This window comes from Hylaeus anthracinus, unplaced genomic scaffold, assembly GCF_026225885.1.
Source record: "Hylaeus anthracinus isolate JK02 unplaced genomic scaffold, UHH_iyHylAnth1.0_haploid 3, whole genome shotgun sequence".
NCBI classification, from domain to species: domain Eukaryota; kingdom Metazoa; phylum Arthropoda; class Insecta; order Hymenoptera; family Colletidae; genus Hylaeus; species Hylaeus anthracinus.
The window spans coordinates 4,483,652-4,511,382 of record NW_026535284.1 but is presented as its reverse complement, the minus strand read 5'-3'; the positions used below and the strand labels follow the sequence as shown (position 1 = coordinate 4,511,382).

The 27,731-nt window shown below is 39.9% G+C and overlaps 1 long non-coding RNA gene across 1 annotated transcript; it reads left to right on the top strand.

Annotated features, from left to right (window-relative positions):
* Positions 1–7,255: 7,255 nt before the first annotated feature.
* LOC128894442 (uncharacterized) lies at positions 7,256–13,050 on the top strand. Its single transcript, XR_008461553.1, has 3 exons — positions 7,256–7,392; positions 11,405–11,473; positions 11,912–13,050. It is a non-coding gene; the product is annotated as an uncharacterized LOC128894442 (long non-coding RNA).
* Positions 13,051–27,731: the final 14,681 nt, after the last annotated feature.

Genomic DNA, 27,731 nt, shown 5'->3' with positions numbered 1-27,731 from the left:
CTACCCTTCCCCACGTGGAAATCCTTTCATCGTTGTCGCACACGAGTTGGTCATATTTTCGAACCTATGCACTGTGAGACGTCTCGTTCTAAAATGTGCCAACTCGAATTGCGTCATATTAACATTGAACTGATGTTCGTTTTTCAAATTTTAGTATACTATATAATTCAACAGTCTCCATAAATGCACAAGTTTCTCTACGATAAATGGACAGTAACATGATCCGGGATCGGATATCTCGATGAGACAATGCTAATGCAACGATCAAACTTTTTTTTATCATTACCGTATGTAATAGACCTAGAAAAGACCCAGAACATTGGGATTCTTCCCATTTTCCTTTCTTTGGCCTAGAATCCCAAGCGAGACCCTCCGCATCGATTTCAAGAACCGCATGGTGCTTACTGCATCAATGGGACCGCCCGGGGCCGAACTGAGATTTTTCCTTGAAAATTAGCAAACTTTGAAGCGTTATAGCTTGAAAACTAATAAGAATCGGATAAATACATTAAAGCTTAATAAATTCCTCTTGAAAAGTACTGTTGCGACGGTATGAAGATGCCGCACCACAGTCCCGAGTTACATCGCCGCGACGGTGTGAAGATGTTGCGACGATGTGAAGTTGCGGAAACGAGTTCCCGCGCTTCCGGTTGCCAGGAACCGGCAAACTTTTAAAATAGAAGAGAGCGATTCGACAACTCAAAGAGAGAAGACGTTTCGTTTGTTAATAAACTTTATATCCCCGGCGCAATAGTACTATCGCATGGTATAAAAAAAAATATATAGTTCCATTTGAAAAACGAAACTTGACCGTCATATCACGTTAAATAACAAAGTTAACAAAAATTCGTTTGCGCTGAAACATGAGCCCCATTTTACCGTGCAATTTCCATATTTGAAATTTTCCAATCGGCCGATAGTTTTGGAGTTAGAGCTCCGTATCACTTAGGCTGGGACACCCTGTATACTTCCTGTATGCAATTATTTCACGCATAATTCAATTCAGTTCCGTAAAGTATTTTTGCATTTAATAGGAAAATGTGTTTCTAACGCTAGTCATTTGTGACCAGTCACCACCACGATCGGTATGTTTAGTGTTAAATAGTGTTAATAGTGTAATTAATGTAGCATGGAATTTATTGTAGCGATAATTGTATGATTGGATTATATTCTTCAAATGCCTGGAAAGTAAAGCAATCGCCGATAAGTATCGAAAGTCCTTTACTCTTAGATTACAATCTTAGTTTTCCTGTTTATTTTCTCTTTTTATTACGTGTATTTGTTCCCTTCCATAACAGAAACGAGTGCTGTTACACTTCTCTACTTTTACATTCCCCACGAAATGACCACTCAACGAAGAAATAATAATCAACATACATATATTGTTTTCCCCTTATCTGGAACCGTATTAAGTCCCCACCTTGTCAATTATCCGAGGTAGTTACTTCTTTCCAGAAATCAACCTTTCTTGTGCGGGGTTGAGGTCGAAGTTGGCACGAACCGTCCGTCCAAGAGTGGTATTTGATCGATTAAGATTGATTTCCTTCCCGTTTCTCGGACAGCTAATAGGTCAGTCCCAAGAGGCAAAAATTCTACTCACAAATGCAATAATGTCCGCTTGTATCGATCACACCCTGTATACAAAATTGACAGGAAAAATATAGAAACGATCAGATGATATAAATAATTATTTGATCTGAGAGTTTAGAGCGATCGTCGAGCCTGGGCGAAATTGGTGAGGCCACTAGCTACCCTATTGATCTGTCAGCAAATTGGTAACAATGTACGAGTAATTACCAATGTCTGTACACGTATCTAAGATCAATGAGATCCCCGGAGTATATAGAGACAGAAATACGTAGGGCGGAATAGCGAAACCGCGAACGAACTTCCACGTCTTCCATTTTCGAACGGTAACGGAGCAATACCCAAGAGATTGCGAGGCCGAATTAGTATTTAATAGTGAAAGTTTCGTTCAGCGTGGAAGCTATCTTTCCTTTCGACTTCACGAGACCGCTGCTACGCCAGTGGAACCTGGCGTAGACCGACCGACGTTCGGTTCGCGAATATCTCTTAAAACGAATTAACCGTAAATAAGAACGGACTGTTATTTCCGCGCCAAGGATCCGTTAAATCAGCCTGAAATTTTATCAGAACAATCCAATCTGATCGGGCTAATTAAGAAACTTCGGTATCGTACGCGTCGATACGCGTCGCTAATTTTCATTCCATCCTGGAAATTACAGGAAATTGATTGATCCCCCGTAATTGATTCCGCCGTATCTGTCAATAATTTATCTAATTAAAGTTGTTAATTAACTGATTGGGCGCCGAACTGTGTAAACCGTAAATTGAAGTATTATTTGTACCGGCAGTGTAGTAATTATTACAGGAAAATAGCTTACATGTGATTATTTCAGTTCTAAAGCGTAAAAATAAGGGCATTTATTCTGCTTTTCTGAATTAAAATGTAGTTTCGCAATTTTTTTCGCGAGTTTCGTAAGGGTGTATCGTGGAGTGAGGTGCAGGATATTGGAGAGGGACGGTGTCGATTGAAGTTGACACATTGCTGTGGCTGCTATATGTTACACGAAAGCCAAGACTAAAAAATTCCCACGACTCGCTACGTCTAGTAAACTAATATCGAAGAAACAACGACAGTTTACGACCTCGCCAGCAAGGGTTCGGCAAAGGACGTTCTGTTACACACTCGAAACATTTTTTCTCGTATCCTGCGAAGCAACAGTGCCTCGTGCCTTCCACACCCGTATCGCACCGAATTTCTTTGTATCAATTCGACCATCCCCCGATTGTTCGTCTCGCTAGACACCCGCGTATATTCCACTTTTCTCGACGCCTGCAGGTGCTATTTTTTTCTCCGAATCACCCGAGGCGACTCCTCCCCGGGCATTCGTCAGTTCACGCGTCCCATAGTCGACGGCGAATTGGAGGCCTGACTTCAAGGGAAACCCCGTTCTTGGGGAAGAATAGACCGAAAGACGAAAAAATATGGTCTCATCAGTTCCAACCGATTTCCCCACGGAGTTACCCATCGGCGAGCTCTGTCCACGATTTCATATTCGTTAACCGACCACCTACAGGCTGGCGAGGCTGTGCGTCGGTGGTAGGCACGTTGTTGGCGGCAAATTAAACCCGCCGCGAGGAGGAGACGTCGGATTCGATCTGACGGAATTGCACAAGGGCGGTGCTCCGGCCGTATAGAGACGCGCGACGACGAAAAGACGAAAAAGAGGCGAGATTCCACAGTTGGCTCGCCCGGCGCTGCTACGCACACCTGTTTCGGTCGAGTAATAGATGAAGTGTGGGTGGAGAAAACCGTCGTCGGGCGCTGCCAAGATTCACGTCACGCTTATATTTACTCAAGTACACTAACGCCGAGAATTCACGTCGGCCTGGCTTCTTGCTTCGCTTTCTCGCCTCCTCTTGTTGTTACCGCATTTAGGAAAACACTTTTGGTATTGTTTGCTTGCGATCATTACCACGAGCGGGGGGATCTGTTGATTCTGAGACGATAATTACAACGGAAACTTTTGCGACGCGTTGCCAGCCACGAGTTTTCAGTCGACATCCGATACTCGAGCTTGTGGTAGCGTCGACACATAAGTTATCGATAAGTAGACTGCGGATTATGGCAAATGGAAATATGGAGAAATCTGTGGGAACGTGTACGAATGCATGAATGTATAAAATGCCAACAATGATATACATGTTATACCGTTTACAAGATGAGACATTCTTTCATTGAAGTTTTAAGGAATCGTAAATTGGCAATTTTGTATCGTCAATATGATGGAAAAGTTATTTAAAAAGCAGATGGAGTAGAAAGGGCATTCGACGAAGAATTGAGAAGAGTTGATTTCAAATAATCGTAATTTCGAAACATACACGAAGTACGGAAATTCAAGCACTATTTTATGAACAAAGGTTACATTAGTATTTTAAACAGGAAAAGCTCTCGTAAATATTAATTAACGCTCGTGAAAAGCGATGAAAGCAAGATATCAGATCACTTTTCGTATTTTGAATGCAGAATAAGCTCTGCATACTAAGTTTCATAGAAATTGAATAATTTTTTGCACTTTGGTCCGCCATATTGTATTTGCCATTTTGAATGTACACATTCTAATTTCAGATTTGGAATCAGCGAGCCCAAGAACCCTTGTATACCAAGTTTCATCAAAATCATTCGAAAGGAACAATACATAAAGGGTTATCCTTGTAAGGGTGAGAATTATCATCGCACGGGAAAGCCCCTCTACTCACTGGTACCAAAGCCACAAGTTCGAGTGCTCGATCGTCACAATAATGCATACGATCTCACTCCCATAAATCCTCGAATGGAGGGCAGGGATGTGCTTAACCAATAGACCAAGGAACCCTAAGGCGAACCAAACGAAGATTCCGCTGTTACAATTTATCCTAACTCGTTTAAAAGAACCGTCACGCGAGTCAAACATTTTTTTTTTTTTCTAACACCCCACCGATAGTTTCGCTGCGAAACACGAATTTCCCGAAATAGATTTTCGGAAATAGATTTCCCGGCGACCTTCAGAGATCTGCAAACGGAGCAGCACACCGAGGAAGGTCGATTTGCGAGGAGTCTTAGAAAATTTGCTCGCGACCCCCTGGCTGGCACGGCGTTTCGACTTAATCTCGACACAGAGACGGCTCTCCGATTTGTATACAGGACTCGTTCCGGTCTCTCGGCACCGCCCTACGTGGGGCCCCAACAGCAGAGGGGTGGCTGTTTGAAAAAGGGTTGGAGGTGATTGCGTTCCCATTGACACGAGTTTATAGAGTAGCCGAAGACGCACAGTCGGCGAAGCGACGGGGGTGCGGAGGACCGTAGAAACGACTAGGGAGTTAGCACGGGACGACGTAAATACATAGAGCGAGCAGGTGCTCGCCATTTTCGCCCCCTCTCGACGTACAATCCTTATAGATAACGCGTCGTTTGTAACTGTCACCGAGGTGGAAGAGAGACGGCCTATACCCAACGTAAGTGCATACGTATACGTAAAGCCTCCCGGAAGGCAGCGTCTAGAAGGAGCCAGAACTCACGTTGACTTCCTGGACGAGAAAAAGAGGGCCGACAAAAACTCCCACACACGTGCAAACGGCACATATTCGAGGTCCAATACAGACGACCGTGGCTGTCCTAGCTACCACCTACAACCCCATCTTCTACTGGCGTCTAGTATCTACGATATCTAAGGTCCGCTACCTCGGAGTCGCGCTGTGTGTCAGTGAAAGCGTCAGTGACTAATGTTACCCGAAGGTGGATTTGTATACCGGCTGAAATCGATAGCGGCCTGTTGGAAGTATAGGAAAGAAGGGCGGAAGGGTAATAGGGAGGGACGGTCTCCCGATAGATTCCCGGAACAGACTGGCGAACGATGCACAGGATGAGAACGTAACGGCCACCTTATTCCTGACCTTTTTCCTCGATTCTCATGTTTCGTACTTTTGGATGAGCTCGTGGGCCTCGGTGTTTTTGCAGTGGCTGGGGAATGGCGAGTAGGAGTCGACCGATGCTCTGAAGTGAAACAGAAGATGATGTCTGTTTCTTTCGTATCGTGATGGTTCCGTTGGTGTGGACGCATATGTCATCTATCCAGTTACTTCTAAAGGAAAACCATTAATTATTAACTGCATGAACCGATATTAACTACATGCCCCTTTTGGTAAACATTTTATAAATGCTTGATTTTTATTACGTAACAAATGGTTGCATAAGGTGTGAACAAACGAACTCAATCTCATTTATGGCAAGGACATTTTCGTTCTACAATTATCCTAAATAAGTAAACTGAATAGATTCTTGTTTTGCATAAATTTTGCTGTCGATTGAATGAATGAAAGCAGGAAAAATTAAGAGTCGAAGAAATTGCAACATCTTAAAGGCAAAATTCAATTATACGCTATATTTTGTTCCTTCTTCGAACGGCACAGATCAAATTTTTACAGATATCGAGATTATACCAATTCGGATGATTCAGTTGTAGTTATTTTACATACATCAAATTTCAAGTCGACCCTTAGCTGTTTAAGGTATTTTACCAAGCAGCTTTAAAAATGTCATTTCGATAAAAATGACTTCACGGTTGAGTGCATTGGATTCGATATACTGGATATTCAATAATACGTGGTATCAACTTCAGTAGTGGACAGAGAACACAGAAACAATGAAAAGTACACATCAACGAATATCCTATTTGACTACGTACCCGAGTTATAACCGGTTTTGTGCTCCAGCAATTCTAGATGACAAACTCAGCTAGTATAACCGATTCTGTCAACTTGTTCGTAAACAAAGCTTGATAACTTCTTGTTGTCTCTGGAGCTTGTTGACTATGAATACTCCGATGAATAGTCAACAAGATGTGCCGATTTTGATAAATATAGACATCTGGATTGGGGTATTACTCAGTTAAAATTAACAGTGACGATTACGTCGTGAAACTATCTCATACTTCGCGTTGGCCATCATTTTACGGAATTAGAAAAATAAATTCACCGATGAACAAAACACGAATTTACTTTACGAATTACCCATATATAATATAGAATAAGCAAAAATGTAAAGTAGAATTTTATTGAACTCTGCTCTCAATTGACGAAGACAGACATTTTTTCATAATTAAAATTGTTGCAATATTTCTTACGGTTTCAGAGACATTAGGAACATTATTTCGAAAGGGTGTTTCCACCCTTAACACCGTTTTCAGGTCAAAATGGAAATGGGTATACTGTGACGAGGTCCCCGTGAACTTTGTTTTTGCAAAAATTCTAATCGTATCAATTGCCGCACTTACGTTCCAAGTATGAACGAAAACGTTCGCCGGGTTATTAGTTTGTCTGCGGTGTACAGAAGGCAGAGCGTTTATTCGTTTTACGTCGCGGTATTTGAATGAAGTTTAAATCGGCTCGATGAAGCGTTGCTAACGGAGAAAGCGCGGACGGGGGGATATTCGGAACCAGTACAAATGACCGCGAAGTGATAAATAATGTAACGGAGCACGGTTCTCGTGTTACGTGTCGAGGAAACGTATCGTTCCCATTATACGTACGCGTGTGCACAGGTATCGCTGCGGCCGAGTAAACATCATACGACGCTCGAACGACATACTCTGGACCACACCGATAGATACTCAGTAGTACCTCAAGCTCTTTCAGACTGACAACAACTTATTCGATGTATTACTCTTTTTCTCGTCACTTTATCCACTCGCATAAATAATCTAACAAGACCACGATAAATAGTAAACACGGTGTCACCTGAATCACCCTATTAATAACATTTTCTTCATTTTTGGTTCCATTCGAATAGACAACTTCAAGGAAACGCATTTTTGACAAATTCGAAGTTGGGTAAGTTTATCCTTTATAATTACTTACAATGTTTTTGCTAGACTCACGGTGTCTCCTCGGTGGAGATACCCAAGTGCATAAGATTAGAGTGTTCAATTTTATCAATACTTTCGTGAATATGATGTGAACAAACATGTTCACCATAACTCGACAGACAATTTTTTTCTTGTTGTGAGCGGTACCTTTGCATGCCACGATTGTAGAGGAATTGGCAGCTATATATATCGAAAGAGTTCATTTTTGTCCTGCCACTGACTAGTTCCCACGGCTTTAGATCGTTATACCTCTATTGCATCGCATGTGTCGCTATTGGAAATCACTTATGTCAAAGCAATATCGGCGCATTTACCGGCTAGAGAAACTTCCGTGACTATTCGTTTCGTGTCGTTGTACTTCGTTGGACGCGGAAAATAATGTGACACGACTACAAGAGCTTTCCTTGATTCCTTGCCAGATACGTAATTTAGGATCCAAGACGTGCAAACCGCTGGGAATTTCTTCTCTCCGTGTTGCGTGGAAATTCACCGCGAAACGACTGACAAGTTTTTGTGCAATTGTTAGAAGCTGAAATTGTTATTGACGTACGAGGATACAATAAACAGTTGAACTGAACTAATCGCAAAGAAAATTTTTTTTTATTGGAATAAACCACGACAATGGAAAACAACGTTGATAATTGTTTTCTTAGGTAGTCTCAGGAAATTTACGTTATTTTATAACATTTTCCTGATTTATTCTCGTTAACAAATTTCATTATTTTTATCACTCGAGTAAATATTTGAGGAACATGGAAGTAAATGGTTAATCAGAAAATGAATTGAAACTTTTAGGACGAAGGATATCGATAGACTGCAAACGTTCATTGTAATTATGCTGCAACACGGTATAGTAGTCTCGATGAATTATCAAAAGTTACCGTAGAACTATCACTTACTATTCGTACGGCCAAGGAACCACCTATTATTAGAAAGCGTTATTTTCGGTTTACGCTGCGGAGAATCGGCTCATGCGTCTATGTCAGATTACAATCGCACTCGCGAATGTTTCCACCTTCAATTTAGTCTTAAACTCTTTCTATTAAACCTTAAAGAACAGAGGTAACGATAAATAATAATTGCTCTCCGGATAATCATTTTCAACATGTATCGAAGCATTGGAATTGTATTTCTATTGGAGCATTTCTAAGTTTTTACTAGGAAAGGGAGTAGGGTTCGATAGCACGGCCTGGTAACGAAAGTATCGAAAGCGCATTAACTGTCTAGCTTCATAGAAAGTATAGAAACCGATATCAATACAAGCTGAGACGGGATCACGAAGTAAAAACGAATATATGGTCCGGTCCAGTCATCCAGGATGTCGTTGATATCATTTGATATAAAGCTGTTCATCTTAAGTCCCGTACCTATCTCCGTTCCATTTCTAAAGCTGTACCAACGGCGACGTTTGGATTTAAAAACGATACATCGATATCAGCGGAGTATCTTACGGTTCAATGTGTACTTCCCGCATACAACGTGATACACAAACGACAGAACATGATGTACGTTGTGTTTGCGGAAAATGAGTTTTCCTTGAGAAAAAAAAAACAGATTTTTTTAAGTGGAACTATAATAGAATATTAATTTTGTTAATTGATCCTTTTGATTTTATTTCTAAAATGTCACGAATAAGCTGAATTCTTTTCTCTATGAGGAGTTGGTCAAGACTAACTATGAAACTATAAGAAGTGTAATCATATTATTACAGTTCAGTTGGATTGTAAAGCAGACTTGTTTCTTAATACTTGCCCTTCCATCTCTCTTAATATTTTCCACTTCTTTTCCGTGCATTGCATTTCTTGTCTCCATGTAGTAAACAAAATCGCTAAATTAAGAAAAATGAAAGGAAACGACAGAAATTTTGCACGGGACAAACTAATTAACTGTCTTCCTCTATAAGTAACGTAAAGTAAACTGTCTCAAGATGATCGAAGGTTAAGACACTGGAGTTCATCAGGATTCAAGTGTATTCAGTCCGATAGCGAGGTGTAATATAATTGGCTAGTTTAGGAACGGGATTAATTGCTTAACAACCGAATACCGCACGACACGAGAGTTGGAGATTTTAGACAGCTGAACTACTATAACCGGAATAATGCGATGGAGGGAACTCTAGCCAAGTTATGTCTGCTCACGATAAGAAACGACAAGCAATTCATTCCAACGAAGCATCCTATCTTATCTACGGTGCACTAACGATATCATACGAGATTCGGATTGCTTTTTGCTAACACCGTGGACTCGCGCGACGAGCAGCGCGTGATGGCAGTACAAATGATTAAGAGGAAACTATTTAACTTCCAGAGTTGAACGAAAGCACTGGATCAGCGAACTTATAATTGAAGTTGCAAACATCACGGACTGAAAAACTGAAATGGGAGGTATTTCAAAACACATGAAACATCACTCACTAATGTCAGATGCTCGACTAAAGGTCGATTCAAACTATAACGACACGGACCGTCACGTTCCGGTAACGACACGTAGCGGCACCGACGCGGCAAAACATTGAAACACGCGTTTTAATGGAACTATTCACACTATTCCCGTTGACGGAACGTTCAGGTCGGTGTCTGAGTTCCATTAAAACGCGTGTTTTAATGTTTTGCCGCGTCGGTGCCGTTACGTGTCGTTGCCGGAACGTGACGGTCCGTGACGTATAGTCTGAATCGACCTTAATATTTTACATTCAATTCACAGGGTATTTTGTTTAAAACAGAATGGTTCGATATTTTGTGAGGGGATGAAGTGTACCAAAATAACGTTAAAGCTCCAATTTAAGACTTTGTATTACATTAAATGGCAAAAATATCCAGTTGTGGTAGAATTATTTAATAATTTATGGCTAGAAAGTTTCAATTTATTTTCAAGCAATTCTTCTTAAAAATTTGTCACTGCAAAAATATAAAGCGAGAGTACTAATAATCATTAATATTTTTAATATTACAACTTGAACCCTTAAATACTTGAATATTTAGAAAAATGGACTTACGACACGGTATAGTAATTAAATCTTAGAAAACAAGAAAATTAATATAAGAGACGACCGTCTAATTATTTATTATCGGGGGAAATACGATGTAGCTTCATCTTATGGTTAATACGAGACGACAAGTGTGCCAATCAACTGGGCGAAGGAAGGGGCACAGTGCTTTCCTTTCCTGTTTCCTTTCGTATTTGCACCTGCGTCATCGATTATCCGGCAAGAAGAAAAAAATGGCCAACGTTACAGAAGAACTCGTGTCGTTTTTCAATCGAATTGCGCCATTACCATATACCCCCCAATATCGTTTCCATGTCACAGTCTCCTTCCCATATCCGGATCCAACGGATGTAGGTACATGGTAGGTGGAAGGAACCGATAGAATCTCGCGCACCCCTCAGGTTTCTTCGAAAGAAAACGTGGCTCACTTTCTCCCTCGTGGATTCTACAGGGTCGTACATTTTCCGGGAAGTTTCATAGGTAGCACGTGTCTTTATGGTTTATGCGTCTGGCCGCTATGGATGAACCCTACAGAAACAGTACTGACGTAGCTGCCGATATTTTATTGTGCTCCCAGATTCCAGAATTCGGTATCACGATACACGGTGGCCTAGCTTTTACTCTTCTCACAGGCATCGAGAATTCATGTCAATTAGACATCGAAACTTTTAAAGACACTTCTTCAGCTTTGCAACTATCCTTCAGAAAAATCTGATTCTTGTTATTACGTGTATTCCATTAAACTGATACTGCATCAAACTTTGTACCCTTATATTTATTAGCTTTGTAAAATGTTTATCAATTTTCAGACGATTTTGTATGTATATAAACTGCAAATCAAAATATGATACACGTACCTATGTGCTTTGGGATTTTGATGTCCTAGTTTATAATAAAAATTATTCTATTTGTCATTATTTGTATTCTATGCAGGACGGAGACATCGAGCACGTATAACCGTCGAAGTTGTAAACTTTTATCATGTTTTCAGTTACATTCTGCCGTGGGCAGTTATTTCTGGAATGGCCAAAATTGATACCGCAGGTGTAAAAATGACACGGTGCGTATATCCGTCGTAAAAGGTATACATAGATAGTTTATAACAGATGGGGAACCTGCAGCCTATAGGACGCATATGGTCTTTTTAGGTGTTGGATGTAGCCTTTTCGAATATTTCGTCGATTACTCTAGCTACAGTCAGCTGACACTCAATTTATTTCATTAATTGAATTCTGAACAGTTGGATAATGACGTTTCTTATTTATTAGCCATCTTGTTAAACACATGACAATTTTATTAATCAACGAATAGGAAGTTGATCAATTCGATCGTTTTCGATTGTTTTGATCCAATAGTACATGAATATATTTAATTTAACATGTGCTCCTGCATAAACATTAAAGAAAAAACACCAAACGTGAATAAGTTAATGGTTTAATTTCCTAACATATATTTTCCATACACATTTTTGAACCTCTTTCCCATTTTATTTTTTTAGCCGTATGAACTCGATGAAAGGGGTCGAATTGGCATCGATTACTCCGAAAGGACATACTCCATTCTGATAACAGAGCTTTCGAATGGTGAAATACCGGAATCACAGAAGTCCCGGCTGTCTCCCAGGCATTTTTATTAATACAATCACGCGATTCAATTTCTTTTGACGTTTTGAAACGCGCGTCGCTTTTGGGATATCTCACAAGAGCGACCAATCCCTTTTTTCGCATACGGGCTCATACGGGCGATAGCCACGCGCGATATGTCGATATCGCGAAAATGATTTCGAAACGAATGAGCTACAACAATCGCCCAGCACACGCTTGAAACCATTTTCAACAATTTCGGACTCGTTTGTCAGCACTACTCCTCCGAATGTGTGCACTTGATGGATATATCGATCACGCGAAATGAACACTTCACACGGTGGCAGCGCGTGCTCCCGTTGTGAAGCACAATATTCTGTATTATAGACAGGGACGAAGTAACCATTCCCGTGTTTAAAAGTTGTAAATTATTGATTTGCAACTCGCGTTGATAATGCACGTACTTTTTAGGAAAATTACTTACCAGTGCTCCTACCGATCCTCGTGTCTATCGAATTTGCTCGATGGTGTGAATGTTTATCTGAAAGAAACAAGGAGGTTGAATTAGTTTATTGTAAAAGTTTCTCTTATAAAGAGACGTAAGATGTGAGAAGAAACATTGCAAGGTTGGCTCGATTTTTATATTTGGTTCCTTCTCCCTCCATGATGGATAGTTTTCGATTTACTCTCGTTTCAGGTTATTTAAATTGTTATTCCTAGATTATAGATTTTATGCATTTATGGTGTAGATTTACGAACATGTAACATATATGCAAAACAAAGGAAGAGTATAAGCTCGTCCGTAAACTAAAATATAAATATTCTTATATTAATCTGCATACGTATTGTATATGATTAATATATTCTCTATAAATGTATAAAATGCGCAGTTCAGTTATTGGTAGCTGTGTTATCTTATCAAGCATTATTTTATCGGTCTAATAATGAAATTGTCACGGAATTATAGACGCAATTCATTATATATTTAATAAAGCGAACTGATTTGTATCACAAAAAGAAATGACATTCGTTTGAAAAACGTTTAAAAAAAATATTTCTATACATATTGTAAATTCATTAAATATTCAGGATCTTGAACATTCATTTCTTTTACTAATAAATAATTTAAATACCTTATCAAACCATTTCCCAATTTTCCATGAGTCGAAAAATAAAATAAGACTCGAGTGTAATTTTGTCATTCTTAATTTCATCTGAATTTAGCGAGCAGAATCACCTTTCAAAGTGTCTGACACCTGTTCCCGAATACCCTGCATAATGAAAGATATGAAAATTTTAATTTTCATTAGAGGGTGACTTTCCACCCGCCTTAGCCTCAGATAAAAACGGTCGGCTCCTGAAAATGAACGGCTTTAATTCGGTTTCTTACAAGTGGAAGATGCTGTTCCGGGTAAAACGAAGAACGTCGATTGCCGTATTAAAAATTTCATTTAATCTACAATGGCGAGAGACACAAGACACATCCGGCACACTTTCATTTAAGTTAATCATTCGGTGTAACTGAAAGGACGATATTTCATTGAAACGTTTGCCAAGCTTTCAGCTAGTATATTTGTCAAACTTCAAGTCGAAACTTCGATGCAACGTTATTATTTGCATTTAGGTGTCATTCGTTGTTCATATTTAAATACATAGTCTATTAAAAAGGCTGTAGAGATTATATTCATTAAAATTTATTTGTTCGATGTGCTGTATAGAGACGTCTTCATTAGCTTTTTCCAGAATTTTCTTAAAATGTCTTAAACACATTAGCGACCATTGGCGTGAATTCACGTCACTTCAAATTCTATTCCTGGTTATGACAGAATTATGAAGATCCTTTTATTTTATAGACTACGTATTTACAATATTGATATTTCAAAACATCCAGCTCCAAATTTTATTATTTTTGTTACTACTCGGTATTAGAAACGTAAAATATCTACCGGTCGCGAACGCACACTTTATTTTTAATCTTAAAAATACAGTAAGAAACAATGTAGAATACACAAGAAATGTACTTTTTGCTCGATACAATTTCTTATATAAAAGAGTATCAAAATTACAAAAACGAAGGATAGAAGACAAAAAAGTTGAAGAAATGAATGATTAAAAACAAAGATTAAAACACGCATTATTATGAGATACACCGATACGTATTACACTACTTTATTACCTAATTAATAAATGTAATTTCTTGTTTACGTGAAATCAGTATCGATGAAACAGTTTCAGAGTTTTGCAGCGTTATCTTTGAGAATTAAATGAAAAGCACGCGAAACAAGAACGCAATTAATGTGAAACAGTTCCAGCGTGCGATACACCGTACCAAAAGGTGTAATTAAATTCATTTCGACGGTGTATTCAACGCGTTAATCATCGGGTAAAGCTGAAAACTGGATACGTATCCCATTGGGACGATCGTCGAGCTATAAGCTGTGACTTGCCCGCTTCTGTGCAACTTCCGTCACTTGCGTTGAGAGGTTGCTTTGCCGCAGATTGATCAGTCCGGGGAAACACATTAACGATATTGAAAAAGCACGCATGTTCTGTGCATGTAGCTCGACCAGACGGTCGACGGTGTGTTTGTTGAAATTACCTTCGCTGCGAATTTACCAACTTTTTCCATCTAATGTTTACTTTTTCGCGAGCGTATAAGAGAAGAACAAATAGAAACGGGACAGAATTTCGACGGCAGTGGATACTCTATTTATCAGAAAGGACTCGGAGGATCGATCTTGTCGACTATCGTTTACTTTTTATATTTGCCAAATTCTAACGGTCCTGCTGAGATTTCGTGCGTTTAGGATCAACAACCGTTCGACGTGTAATAGACGTACAGCGAGGAGCGAGACTGATCACACAAGTGGAATCGTTGTCTTTTTAATTAAAAAAATAGTCGCTGTTATTTTTTCGAATTTCCGAGTATACTTACGTTGCTGTACCAAGTTTCCTACGTTCTTCGATGGCGACAACAATCGTTTTCCTGTTTACTTTTTTTATGAAAGTGTACCTTTTATAGTACAACCCTTTAAATGAACACATTGGAATAGCTTGGAAGTGCTAATAAGAAGAATTGGCGGGCTGTACTTTGCCTGCAAAAAAGGTCACGAAGATTGGTCTGAAACTGGTCAAAGAGAAGAGTATCCCCTTAACAGTTTTTATTTTTAAAAATACTGTTCGAAAACCGTGTGAAAAATATATCGTAAAAATCAAGGAGTATCTGTACTACTATTCTAAAAATTAAACACTGGCATTTACTTTGCCTCGACGGAGTTAATCGAATCATTTTATATCGATCGCGGTTCGAAGCCTTCGTAAGTAGACGAAAACGTTCTTTCCCCCTTCGCCATCGTGCGTTTAGTCTCACGAGTGCTCCGTCGCAGTCAGCAGTAAATCTCTAGGCGTCAAGTGCAAAGCTCCGGGCGAAATCAACGCAAACGATCGTGATAAAAGATGACTTGATTTTTACGAGAAACGTACAAGAAGGTTCTCGACAACGGAGAGGGCACCTCAAGATACGAACGATTTCCTCCGAAAGTTGCATGGTCACGCGACCGGTCGTCGCAAAGGATGGGAAATGATTGCAATCGCGATAAAAGCTGTCCAACTCCTTTTTCATTTGCTTTCTCTCTTTTCAGATTATATCGACAACACGGGGTGGATGTTCAACGCGGAGAGTAAACTTGTATCGCCGAGCACAGCCATGAATTGCCTCAAGCTTCGCGTTTGCGACACATGAACACAGAAATTTGAAAAGAACAAAAGTAAAATAACATTCGTTACTTATAATTTGAACTAAACATACAGCAAGGAATGAGATGCACGAAAATAAAATATTTACTGTAATCTTAATTTAATATATAAAGAATCAGCTACGTGAAATTTAAAGTTTAAAGGAGAGTCTCGAGGATGGCGATCCTTGCAAATCTTAATAATATTTAGTTCTGATTTCGAGAGGTATAATTTTGAGTTTTGAGTAAGCGGTTTCTTAACGTGCTAGGTAATATAATATAATATAATTTATTATAGTGCCCAGGACTACTGCCTGCATTTCACTCCGCTGTTAACAGTTTCTCACATTTTCTCTTAACCTATATTTACATTTGTTTCCTTAATATTAGTTCTATTTTATTTATAATACTGTATTCTTATGAATTTAATAAACACATCTTAATGTCATCACACCCTCGCTTCTCATGTCTCTTTTGCACTGCCTGTTATTTTAGATTTTCGTTCTATTGTTTTACAGTTCGTTCTTAGGATCGCCTTAGCATTTAATTAAATTGGAGTGATAATAATCGCTAATAGTACTTATTTGAATTCTTTAGGCGCAGGGTGCAAATGGTTAAAACTACTTTCCAGGGGAGTGTGTAGGTGTTAGGCGCAACGAGCTTGAAAAACTCCCTCCTTCGCCTTTTCAGATCATCAGGAAGACCCATAATCACGGAAGGGCTTATTTTTAACTGCGAACGCCGACGACGTAGTTCGCGATACGGGCCATTTTCGTTTATTTTAATCGCGTAATGAATCTCGCCCCGCTGTTTATATTCGACGAACGTCTCCGTATAATTAATACGTCGCCCCGACTGTGGCAAAGTGGCGCATCCGACGAAATGAATTGTTGCGGCTCGGTGATAATTATTATAATGGAGTAGCAGGTGGCGCGCGCATTGGGTAATTCTGGCGATACGTTTTAAGCAAATGTACTTCACATTCAATTTGTCGACTCAACGTGGCACAATCGGTCGTTAAAGATGATTACCGTCGACGCCGGTAGATAGTGGCACGCACGGAGACGTAAAAATGCCACCTACATCGTCGCCGGGGGGTTCGTTAGGCGGGCAACGTTCTATCCGATCCCCTCGTCTCGTCGCGCATCCCTCTAGACGCCGAACAAAATTAATCGCCCATCCTCTTTCCGCATTAATTGCTATTATGCGCGACGAACGGGAGCGCAGCTTCGCGCGTGATTCGTGCAAGAAACGTGTTCATCGAGAAATGGTCGATCGTTATTATCACACAGAGCGTACCAAAATGTGTGGCCATAACTTCAAGGAATAAGATACGACAGATAATAAGGGGTATCCCGAAAGTTGCTTTAAGATTCTGTTTCTTAAAAAGAAAGTAAGTGTCATCGCGCCTGAAATTAACGCCTTACCGACCGATACTTTGTTATCTATTATCGAGATAACATTTTATGCTTCCATCATTGTATGGATTATGAAATATTAAATAAATATAAATAAAAATTCTAATGTCGTCAAAATAAAAAATATTATTGAACGTACTTATCGTACCTTTATATCCAGTATTAGTTACGACGATTTCAGACATCACTTTCGGAATATAAAATGAGAAACCTGTCTGCCCAGAAACTTTTGCACGCAACTGCATGTACGAGACAACCCTATTACACGTAAAGGTATTGTTCCATTGTAACCGACTCCATGCCTCCGATATACGAACCCAGGACCCTTGTTTTTTTCCAATAAATTCATGAAACCCGAAACGCGTTTCCTTCCTTTCACCGTCCATCTCGTCCACCTATTCCCCTTTTCGTCCCGCCGTACAACTAATGACGCGCGGTAACGCGTGCAACACGAGTATATTTTCCAGCTCCGATCCCCGTCGGGCCAGCGCTCTTGTTAAGTTCGACTCGAAATAATTAGGGGTAGCAGACGATACGTACGAATGCATGGGAACTGGATCGTTTCAGCTCGCGTCGGTATATGGGCTCGTGAGTTCGCACGGGGGCGTCGAATCTGCGGCATTGGTGGGGGGATAGGATGACGGTAAGAGGGGGGAGAGGGTGGCCTGAATTTGGGGTGCGGAGCATAACAAGCGTGGCTAACGAGGTACGGCAGATTTTATGGCCAGATGGAGATGATGCGATATCCGCGATTGATGCCATACACGGGGAGCGCTCCAAGTAGGGTTTCCTCCGCGGTGAGATAGATTTGCGCGGCGCTCTCATTATGACGGCCAAGCGCTACCCGCAGAGAGCACCGCAACGTGTCGGAAGAGGCTATAAAGACATTACGCTCGAATTATCGCAAGCCGCAGGACAGTAATTATTTTCCGAACGGGAGAACGAAACGGGCCGCCCATCGGGGTAGGCACCAACGAGGCAAGATTACCATATCGGAGACGACTAATGATAACAAACAGGGATGCTGCGGGCGCGAGACGATGCGTTCGATTGATTCGGGAACACGAGTCCTCTGGTATCGTTACACGGGGATTCAAATAGGCGAGTGGATTTGCAACGAGGTCGCGAGCTCGATGGAAGTTCGCGATAAGTGGTTTCGTTGTTTCTCTCGCTCGACTCCGGTGTTCACCGACCATCCTCGGGTTACGATACACCTGGGAGAAGCTGACATTTGTAAGGCACGCTTTTCTAAATACGATGGAGTTTCGATAATCCGATATACTCGGGCACTACTGAATTATCGAATACGACGGATTATTAGACTGTATTTATAATACGGTCGAAACGAACATTTTTTATTATAACTTAGACTCAGAATTATTATAACTCGACTGCGGATTTTTATGCATTTATAGGGAATTTGAATGTGCGAGAAACTACAAAATGCACGCAGAATATAAAACGCTTGTTAGAATATAAAAAATATTTAGAGTAAAGTTCATGTTATAATATTTGCAGAGTAAAATAAATTCCTATTTAGGTTCGATTTTTGTAGGTACGTTTGCCAAGATTTTATTTTGCATAAAGGTTCGCAGTCTAATTATAATCATTAAAATCGGTAAGACGAATAATAGTAAGTAACAGTAAATAAAAATACAAGAGACACGTAGGCATAAGCATATGCCTACCGCTACGAGCGAGGAGAGGACGTGTTTCAGGGCTCATGATTTTCTCTCGGGTTATGTACATCGATTTAGCCATGGCGGCTTAAAATTCGACGTACCGTCGACTACTCTCTGCCAAAACTTTTGAGCGGAAAATGCAAGTCGGATTGACATGAAAGGGATGATAGAACGCGGAACGTCGAACCACGAACGCGAACTTAACGCGCTCTCTTTCTCCTTTCCACCCGTATATAAGTATTTTCTTCTTTCTATCGACGTAACGCCCTACGTCACGATTCCTTAATCCAAGAATTTTATTTTCATTTTACGACAGAGTGTTAAAATAAAGAACTGGGGACTGGCAAGACTCATAGACTCGTCAACAGGAGAGAACAGGTCGTGATACTTAAATATGGGTTGAAAAATTAATATTTTCGGAATTGTAAACAATGATCAGAGTCGAAGTAAACGATTCACTGATTGTCAATCTTAATATAAAAATAACGGGTCTCGTTACTATTATATTTCTTTCGTTAATGTTTACAGAAAAATCTTGTGGTTCCAGGTTTTAAGCGGATAATGTTTTCTAACGAAAAACGATCAAATCGATTTAGAGGTATCAGAGACCGCAATATTTCTCTATTATTGTTCCCTTGGGAAGCCACATATCGACGAAGACATTGTTCCCTCTTTTGAAAATAGTGCTGAAAATCTCCAACTGGAATTTTTTTCAGTTTCACGTTTATTTAAAATAACTTGACCACCTGAAAACATCCCCTGAATAGAATTTGATTTTCATAAGCCGGTTCCAATTCTTCGAATGTTTTCGTTGCATCATTTTGACATTCGACAAAGTTTCCAGGGCACAAGATATAGTTAAAAATCACAAACGTGTTACATTGTAAAAACATAAGTAAACTTCCATCGAAAGGTATATAAATGAAGCATTAAGATCAATACGACTAAAGGTAACCTTGTAAAACCTTAAAATCTAACATTTTCAAGTTTCATTTCTATTTACCCCATTTCACCCCATTTTCTCGCTCTTCTAACTGGTCACTTAAAAATATCAGTTAACGACCAAGGTTGAACCGGGCGTCCGTCGCGATTCCCTCGGAAGAAGACTATTCACGCTGCCAAGACAGACACTAGGTAAACACTGAAAAATTAACAAACCTGTTTTTCAATCACGGAGCTTCGCCATTATCTTCCGTTCGACTCTGCGCCCGTCCACGTCGGAGGTTGAGTACGTGTTGAAGCGAAACAAGAAACAAGAGACAGTAGATTGCTTTAGAGTAAATCGGTGTGTCCTATCGAGGAGGGGTGATTCTGCCGGCGTGCGATATGTCCATCAACGTGGCCGAAAACGTGAGTCCGCTGCCTTGCCGGAACTTACACAATGTTCGAAGGGTGGTCGACACGAAAGAGATAACTGGGGATTGGGGCTGACGCGGATGGAAGCGAAGAAAAAGGAGATAAAGGGGAGGATCGCGTTGTATACATTGAGATGAGTACATTAATAGCAATGAGCCGAAACAAAAGATCTTTATTATTGATTGACTGCGAAAGCTGAAGATGGATCTGCATCGATGTTGATGAAAAGGATTATCCAGGGAAGGTTTCAGAATTTTATAAGAAAAATAGTATGGAATATATTCGATTTTTTTGTTTGTTTTAAAATGGAAGTACACACGTTTCAATGAAAGCTGAAGAGAGAGCTGCGACAATGCAGATAGGAAGTGTTTTTCAGGAAAGGCGTCAGGTCTTCATGAAGGAAAAATATATTCTTAAAACAAGATATGCTCAAGAAAAGGGTTGAAGTTCGTTCCTTTGAGATGGCACGAGGGATGTCACGGCTGCAGCCAAAAATCGAAACAACCAACGGCAGAGAGACGTGGGGGGTGGTGGGAGGAGGAGAAAGGGAAAATGAAAGAAGTTAGGAGTTTTTTTGTTCATACGAATCGCTCGATCGTGTTTTTCAAGAGGCAAACTCATTCGTTCCTTTCGTCGTCGCTATTCATTCGACCCTCTTCCCTTTGCTTCTCGAACCCGACAGCCTCTCTCGAGAGAAAGAGAGCCAACAAGGAATCAGCCATAGGGAAGGAGGAATAGCGGTTATCAGATGTACGGAAACAAAGCGCGGAGGAAGCTGGGCTGAATTCCGGGAGTGGACGGTCTCAAAGGGTAGATGGTATCCTTCAGCCCCCGTAGCCATTGCATCGTCGACCGTGGAGCTGGACACTTTTCATTACATTCCCCTTTGTCCTATGGATATTCTTTTTACGACCGCGCCGTCATTTCGGACCGACAGCCAAATCGAGCTCGCAAGGAGCACCGATCTACGTCGCGAGTCGTGATCATTGATCGTTTCGCCGCTCTTTTGGTCATCGATTCCTCGACCGATGTCTGTTGCCATCTATTGTATATCTCAATCTCGATATAGTTCCAAATGCGGCAATACACGGCGATTTTCAGTTGTGTAAATGTTTTCAAACGGGACAATCCGTTTTAATACAATGGTAGTGTGGTATTGCGACAGTACGGTTGCTTTTAGAAGAATTAGTTACATTGTGTGTTTCTTTTTTAAGATTGAAAATCTTTATATTTTCGAGCGGTCGAAATTCATGTTCCGTTATAGGGTGAAAAATGCTGCGAGGCGATGAAATGGGTGGATAGTAACAGAATAAATATGTCCCGTTACACAGCTTGAAAAGAACAGAAAATAAAGAAGAGGACGCACAGTGTGATATTTCAGCGATCTAGAGAATGTAAAGTGCAAAAGTGTAAAGTATAAAGTGAAATTAGATTTAGATTAGCAGGGACAACATCAAGGGTTCGTAGCTGGTATTAGTACTTCGTCGTGGAGATGGTTTCTGTGAATTTATCGTATAGAAATTTGTGCGTATAAGGACATTTTACTGTAGTAACAAAAAAATGTTCCGTTACAATTGGGCCTTAGTGCCTCACGAAGCAATGAAAGGGTTTTCTGAGAAAAGATTGTCCTGTCGTGGAAAGTCATTAAGTATGGTACAGCAAGTGGCGGTTCGCGATCAGTTAGTTTAGTTAGTTGACTTTTCAATCTCTCCAACTCTTGCGTGTGCGCGAAGTCAGTAAATTTTTGTTCATATTTTGTACAAGCTGTACATCTTGTACAATACGATTCTGTACGGTACAGAACGTGTTATATGAGTGCATAGTGAATTGTATCCAGCATGCAAGTGTTGTATTTTAGATACGGAACTGTTTGATGCTATTAAATGAATCTATTAAAAATGTCTAACATTAAGGAATCTCACAATTTTTAATAAAATTCAATTATTGGTAAGTTAGGTAATACATCAGATTATAAATAAATGAGTAAATACATGTACGATATGAATTTATTTAACTCTTCTACTAAAAAAATATTAAAAAGAAAGGTCGTTGGTGAGTCACAGTAACAGTTAAATTTTGTTATTCCTGTGCACGTTGATAAGTATACATACACATTTGACAAAGATTTATACGTTGGTAAGAAATACCTTTGTCACAGATAATTGTTAAAGTTTTAATGAATTTGATTATTTTTCAGAGTAGCTGATGGAGGTAAACCGATTTCCTCGATCGTTTTTCCATTTACACATTAATGCCACTTAATATGTATGCGGTCCATTCAATTTCGAGGTCAACATGAACTTGGTACCAGCTTTTTTAAACGAATCTCCGCCTACGTAGATGCGTAAGTATGATACAGCATATGAGTACAGCATGATCATTTAGAATGTTATTTTGACTATTTACTTCTCCCCGAAATAGGCATTAAAATGCCACTAAATTTTAACAGTCCGACAAGATAAAATAATTGTAAAGTATCTACTAAATATAAGTGAAGATAGGAGACTTCAAATTTATTTACTGAATTTAGTAAACTTTAATTTTTTTTTTAATTGTGTACAATTTATAAGCTGACTATGACACATGGAAAATGTATAACAGCGTGGAAGACTCAAAATTTGTGTTATTATACATAGTTATACATCGAATAGTCCTTGTCGCAATTTATTTTAATGCGATTTCTTTATACAAGTAAAAAGTATATACATGTTTGCACGCAAGGAGATCCATTGGTTACTTTGAAAACTCTAAAATCAAAGTAACATTAGAAAATATGATTCTGTTAATATTTACCTCCTGAAACCATTCGACCATCGAAAGATACAATTAAGTGGTTTCCCTCGAGTAGAACACCCTGTACATCAGCAGATGAGATGAGAAAACACGAGGGACGAGGACGAGCACATGAAAGGGCCCTTCTTAATGTACTTATTTTAAAGTAATTGAAAGAGTTTGTACGTCAAACATGTTGTACAACGATGAAAAACAAGCTGCACGCCTGACAAACCACAAACCGCGAGTGCGCTCGCTTTATTTGCTCGTCTCATTGTCCGAGTTTTTTAATGCATCCCGCGTATACTCGAATCCGCAACGGGGGTGTGTTGAGCGGTTATGTGTACCGTACGTTCTACTTCGTTGGGGTTCTCTCGTTTAATCATCTTTTTTTGGCAGACTGCGTTCGCGTTAACCGAGTATAATACTGGTCGCGTGTCGAGGACAAGAAACGAGCAACTGCGATGCGTGCAGCACAACCGCATGTCACTTCTTTATACGACGGGAATGTGCTCAATAATTGTAAAGTATACATCAAATTTCAACTATTCATTGGGAAACACCGAAGAAGACCGAAACGTTTGTTTAAATTGCATAAGGAAAGGATAGTAGTCAAATTTCATTGAACATGGTAGATACGTTCATTTTAAGAATTCAGGTTAATTTAATTCTCTGGTGGCCGAATTTTTGTTCTACAGACAACTTCCAAGGGACTTAATTTGATATTTACTGGTTATCAGAAAAATTCTATAATTAACCGTTTATTCACTGAATTCCTCAAAAGTTTTTAAAATCTAGACGTCCATCTTGGTCATATGTCATCTTATAGTTGTCTCTAACAAGCTTCCAAAAAAAAGCTTGTGCTGGCATCCAACAATTAAAAAACTAACTTCGTAGAAGTTGACTTGAAAGTCACAATAGGTTTCAAAGCGTTTAAATTAATACAATACCATGAGAAAACTGACGGATCAATAAGTCCCGCCAGTAAATAAAGGGTGGACGTATAGGTCATATCGTGGAAAAACTAAACTTATTTAACGAAATGTCGATATATTAGCATGCGACCTGAAAGTTACACAGGCCTATAGAGGGTTAAGTTGCCACGAAAATGTCCACGTGTTAAGTGTCAAGTATTAAACGTATTTCGCACAAGTTGCAGCGTATCAATTATGTCCGAGAGCGCATTGCTCACTCGTGGTCAGTCTTGTTACAAAATACACCTCGACTAACGCAGGGTTAAAACAGTCGTTAATAATAGCCAAGCAATTACACAAAACCGCCGCTAACTTCAATGTTGCGCCGTGTAATAATGTCCTTATCTTCGTTCTACGCTCGACGATAGTTCGGTTTCGAGCAACTTTCGAAATTGCTCCCTCGATCGGACGGTCGCGGGTGTAACAATAATAATGAATAATTCGATCAGAAGTAGCCAGAGTGTATCGGCAAACTCGATCGAGTGCGGCCACTCGTCCAGCGAACTCGTCGTTACATCCATCTCCGTGAGACCGTACCAGAATGACTATTGATTCAACGAAAGGGTCCGTCCCTAACTATTCATGGTTTTCGATGTCACGTGTCCTTTCATTCGCGTCCCGCGTATTCGCCGTGTTGGCCCATGGATGGGTGCGTGTGCGTTCACATCGACGAGCGTCGGGGCGCGTCGCTGGCGAAAGGGATCGCAAGAGTAACCAGTTGGTCTAATCTACACGCGGCACGTTCCGACGTTTCAATTTGTTTTCGCGTCTGACGCCACGAATTCCTATGCTCGCGCCAAGCGCTTCCAGAGTCCGCACATTTTTGGACGCTCCAAAAGTGGAATAAGATAAACGAAAGGCTGGACTTCCAACAATAAGTATAATACAGACAATTCGTTCGCAACGAAAATAAATATAACTAAAATCACAGTCACAGTTTGCAAAAGTATCGCTAGAAGGATCGTTCGAAAAACTTGAAAACTTTAAGCTTTAAAGTTGAAAATCCTTCGTTTATATCGTCGGACGACCATTTTCCACAAATAAAAACACAGAGAATGTCGAAATTCGCTGCTAGTTTGCGCGATTGTAAATTGATCCTCGAATTCCGTTTCAGGGAGCATTTTGGTGTCAACATTGTTTCGCTCGCAGGGACGGAAAAATGAATTCTGGGTTGAAGCAAATAAATGCACAAAGCGATAGGCGGTGCGACGCGCGTAAAAATCAAGGGCCGACGAGATCAAACACGACAGGGAGAACAATGTGCCCGGCGCCACCCTTATCTTTGGGGCGCAGAGGTGAAGAAGGATTAAATCATTCCTGCAACATGTGTCATCTATTGTGCTCGGTAGTTCGGCTGCAGAACGATAGCATATGGGGGCGGCGGCGTGGACTTGTGAATGTCGTCTTGCTCGTTGCCCGACAAACGTTTTGGGATCGCTTTCACCCCGGGGGGTGCCTGTAAATCTTCTCACCATAAACACATCGGCGAGCTCCGGGCACGGAGCACATAAATTGGGGACGTCCCTTCGCAGATCAGCCGCGGCGATAACCTCTCGACAGTCTGTCCCGCGTCCACGCCGCTATTTGCATGAATTTCCCAAAAATTATGCGTCGACGTTTCCATCCAAGAGTAACTCTATGTTTTCAGTCATTCTCGGACTTCGTTGAAACTGCGCCTCGTAACGAGGAAAATGACAAAGACTGAAAACGTCTTGTACAGTGGTGTTGACCCGTTCATTGTCAGCCAAATTTTAAGCGTTTCACCCTGGACGTCAAGGTTTAACACTGATGTGTAATCTAGGTTATTATTTTCATAAGAAAAAGTAATACTTCTTTTGCTATAATTCGTGACTCAAAAAGCTATAAACTCATCCCTTGAGTAATTGCAATAAATTGAAACTATGAGACATCTTGGTTAGTTGGCAGTGAATGGGTTGCTGAATATGCGTACGTAAATGCGAACGCGTTGATAGAAGATTGATCATGTGTATTTGATGTTCTCGAGTTACGTTGCTAAATGCGAAATGGCATTTAATCGTTGCATTATACTCGGCTGAGCCGAGTCTAACGAGTTACAGGACTCGGAGAGGATTAACGGACACTTTTCCAGGATAAAAGCATGAAATTATAAAGATTCGAAGCCAGCTTTGGAGGCATATTGATGAAGTTGATTAATGCAGCTTTTGTCAAAGTTCTGTAAGGTAAAAGAACAAAGTGCGAATTCATGAGCCTCGAAAGCGTAGATCATAATCCTTCGCGTCCATGTACTTAGTGGCACGTTAATATCTCGAAGTCGTTATTTTTTCACTCGTAGCGCCCGACGAGTTAAAAGCATCGTTTGTTTATTAATCAAACGGTCCGATATAATCCCATTGCTAAATAACGGACAGTCTTGGTCAGTTCGTAATCAAATCGATAGACATATTCATCAAAAATTAATTATTGGTAGCAACAGATTTTAAGGAAACAAGATACTTGACATATTTCGATTATAAACCGCTATCGAAAATGATCGAATCGTTTGACTTGAAATTAATATAATATTTAATAGCAAACTGGCAAAAATTGAATCAATAGGAATCAGTCTCTGCTTCTACTGAAAGAAACTTATTCTATTGATTTTTGTAGTTATTTCATTCAGTCATGATTACATAACTATGATACTCTTTTTATTATCGCACAACAAATTATCTCATTTCTTAGTATTTTCAGTTTTGTTCCTTCCTTTTCATTTATCCTTTGGCCAAAAGGAGTTGTTGCGTGTACTTATTTTCCTTATATTTTTAAATTAAATACTATTGTGGTAAAGACCACAAACTAAACGTTACTTAATGTTGCGAATGATTCAAGTAATTTTTGAAAGAACATGAATATAAAAATAAAAAAATACCGTCTAGCTTCGGGAATCTAAATTCAAGTTTTTTTTTTTTAGATATTCTCGATATTGTAGCAAATCATTCTTTTTTTTTTTATACAATATAGAACCTTTTACAAGATTATTAGCAACACCCACATTACTGTGCATAACTACACTACGCATACACACGCACGGAGTATATAATCATTCAAAAAACAAGTAGAAGACATTCTAACTTATTTCCAATCGGTATACAATTACAAATGAAGCATATCTTTTCATGTATTCGTATTTATGTTTTATTTACTAAATAACGTTCTCGCTATGGATAAGTTAAATTGAGCGGAAAAACAACTGCGATGGCGAAGGGATAACTTCTTTAATAGAAGACGTCTATCGATGCTATGTACGCCGTGTTCAGAAATCGGGTTACTTCTTATTATCGGATTAAAAGTACTTTAGGAACGAAGGGAGAATACGATAGTCATAGACGTTACTCGAGTTTTTCAGTTACTCGTCCCCTCGGTTCGCAGACGCGTCTAGTCCGCCCAGGTCGATCCAACCCCTCCGTTTTCATTACGACATTAAGAACTTTCTCGACAAACCCTCGAGTTAATCCATCCGGTAAACCGTCCCGGCGATGTGTTAAGCTGCAGTCAACGAGCTGGGTTTATGCCATTTGTGACCAATCGTGCTGTACTAAATTGAGAAATGAAAGTTGTTTGTGTAGGAACCAAACGAAAGTCATTTTGTTTTCTTTCCAAGCGGACGCGATTCGACAACTGCTGGAAAACTTCTACTTTCGGTCTTGTATTTGTTTAGTCCGAAATTAGAAACGTCGATAGCAATTTGTATGCTCTTATATGCCTGTCATACCTTAATCGCTTTCGATTTCGCTAAATATATTCGTAATAATTAGACTGCGGATTTTATGAATTTGTC